This window comes from Mizuhopecten yessoensis, unplaced genomic scaffold (assembly GCF_002113885.1).
Source record: "Mizuhopecten yessoensis strain PY_sf001 unplaced genomic scaffold, ASM211388v2 scaffold3023, whole genome shotgun sequence".
In the NCBI taxonomy this organism is placed as follows: Eukaryota; Metazoa; Mollusca; class Bivalvia; order Pectinida; family Pectinidae; genus Mizuhopecten; species Mizuhopecten yessoensis.
In genome coordinates, this window is record NW_018404837.1 from 630570 (window position 1) to 633648 (window position 3079).

At 34.6% G+C, this 3079-nt stretch overlaps 1 protein-coding gene across 3 annotated transcripts in view; it reads right to left on the reverse strand.

Moving 5' to 3' along the window:
- The window catches only part of LOC110446867 (kinesin heavy chain-like), a 47667-nt gene that overhangs the window by 24852 nt on the left and 19736 nt on the right, over window positions 1–3079 (reverse strand). The window lies entirely within an intron of this gene.

Here is a 3079-nt window from a genome sequence, read left to right on the forward strand (position 1 = left end):
ATCCATCCAACAGAATATTCCAATTTCTCAAACCTTTTATAATATTCAGTTATCCTGTACGAGTTTGAAGTTAACTCTAAATTACGCACACACAATATTATGTACCTGGACTATTATAACATCAATTTCTGTGAAGAATATGCCTCCATTCCGAAAATAAAAGATCAATACATTTTGCAATGCCTAATATTTTCACTGATCCTGAGGCACAAAACATTCCCTGTTTTATTCATAACATGTACATGCAATATTCAACCGTGTGTTGACACTCACCATTCCAAACAACCTTCCCATTGTGTTGCAAAGTATGACCGAATGAATAGACTTATGTACTCCGTAAATACACATATCAGGTTTAATCCATCCGATGAAGAAAATCCATTTAAAGTTAAGTCAATGGAGCCTGTTTTTCTAATGTACCCGACAAAAATCGATCAGGTTTACAAGTAAGTCTCATATCTCACACTGCCTAGGTATTACAACATTACGGTACACAGGGCTTTTATCTGAAGTCTACAGGATTCTTTGACACAGGTGGAAGTGTAGAAAGTGAGTTAAGGCCTCGAGGAAGGGCTTTTCACCTTGACTAACAGGACTGATCCTTTAAAGAGGTAACAACTCTTAAGTTCAAATAATCACAAGACTACACTTCTCTGAGGGATTATTATATTTCTAAGGCAAGGCCAAACTATTGTTGGTTTGTATTGTTTACATTGTCAGTGAATTGATGGGATAAGCTTGCATTTAATTGAACAATAAATTCTGCTTTAGAACTTTAAGATAACATTTGTTATGTATATGCATAGTGATGTGAAGCACGGTGAAACAGGACTTTTTCTGGAGCAATTGTGGGGCTGCAATTCTGTGGCAGCCCCAATCTTATTTAAAATGTTCTTACATTTTTCAAAAATTTTCAAAAATCCCAATTTAGTTTACTATATGACACCTTTCCCCCATCCAAAGTTATGGGCCCCTTGACTCTTAAATTTGAGAGAAAATTCCCTGTGATTTGAGTTTGATAAAAATACCATAGTATGTGTAATATGTTTACGACTGTTTCATGCTGAAGGGATCAATGATCATGAGTTGTCTTTAAAACCTATGAGTACCACTTCTAGTAGATTCGTATATAGCTAATGCACCTAAAACAGAAATCTAAATTTAAGACAAGAATTCCACAGGAGTGGATCTGTCGCCTGCTCAGCGCTTTTAGTGAGAAAAGTGTTTTGGCTTGAGTTATCGCTTAAACAAGCAAAAATTGACGCCAAAAAATGATGAACAGCAATTGTGAAATGCGGAAAGTTGAAACTCGATAGAAAAAACTGTAATATATGTTTAACATTATTGCTTCTAGCATTACCGTACAAAAATCTGAAAGAAATTGATTAAAAAAATCTTGCATTTATTACACAATGCCCTTATTTGGCAATAAAAGGGGCATGACTCCACCAAAAATGCATGTAAACTTCTGAAATGCTAATTCATCCGAGCTATATTGGTATGCAATATGTGTACCAAGTTTGAGTTAAATCAACTGAAGGGAACTCAAGTTATTGCACGGAAAGCTTGTTTCGATGACACGACAGACGTCGCCGAAAAAGTTATACCTATATGTCGCCTTGCTTTGCAGGCGAGGCGACACAAAAAATACTCTTTTTGCTTGTTTTAGTTTCACATCATCAAATTGTTGGGCTTCCAATTACAATGAACGTCCGTGTAAAATATGAGCATGCTACTTAACCCACACTGAATCAGTGACATAACCGTTACATACTGAGTTTAAAAAACATTATAATTAAAGCTATATCTGATCCTCAAACTGAAAAATAAGTTCATAATTACATTTTATCACTGATGTCTTTTTCAATTTACTTTACTGATTGTTTTGTTTATGTGAAAACTATGTCTAAAGTAGGGTATTCCGTCTTTGCGTATTGCAGAGTTATCTTCTCTTGAGAACAGGTATTGATTGTTACGTCATTGGTTTGTGAGAGTAACGTCATCAATTTTTGAGAAAATGACGCAATTTTCTCACACAAACCAATGACGTAACAATCAATACCTGTTCTCAAGAGAAGATAACTCTGCAATACGCAAAGACGGAATATGCCCTGGACTGTTTTCCGTGTTAATTTTAATACATCAACACAATACGAGTGCAACACAATTTTGGTAAAGGAGATCAGTCCACTGGGTTATAATGTTATTGGGGGGTGATGGGATCACCAATTTGTTTTGGACATTTTGTTTTCACCTAGTCATCTTTAGATGACTTCAACTTGTAACTAGGGAAAGTTCTACAGACAATATATACTACAGTAATTAGTGTCAACGGGATAGTAACAGCTAGGTAAGCATCAATTGTTACACACACAACAATAAAAGTTTAATTCAAAGTTGATACAGACAGACAAAAAGAAGAACTAAAATTGATACACCAAATCAAAAGGAAAGACAACATACACCCTACAAAAAATTGTGAGTGTAAGCCATGTGTTCTAGAAGATAAGGTTTCAGTATTCTTTTCCCCAGAATCTAAGCTGTAACTTCCCAATCTTATCTTGACGTTTTCCCAATTTGAAAGGTCAAACATGCGAAGATCTCCATAAACATGTACAGCCCATACATATAGTATACCTACATCTTTAAATATCAATGCTTTCAAACACCATGTTCATGTTAAGTATTATTGTTTCCTTTAAAAACAGGCATACTTTTTATTTTAGTTTATAAAGTCAAGATGCTGGAGTATTTTTCCTATTAGAAAAGGTTTTGATCTTTGCATAAAAGATAAAAAAAATCACCTCAATTAATTGACCCAGTTCTCAGTAATTACATTATGTACATGCATATATCAACCAATATTTTGTGTGTCTTGGCCTAGATGTATCTGATCTGTCAATCACCTATTTAACGACTTAAAGCTGTAAACATCACATTGGACATCAAGTGTTGAGTCTATTTATCTTCTATGTGTCCTCACTGACTAAATCAACAGAAATTTTGTAAACACTACAAGTCACAATTAAACATCTTGAAGTACAATTCACTGGCATGGTTTTAGCACTGTCAGGACAGT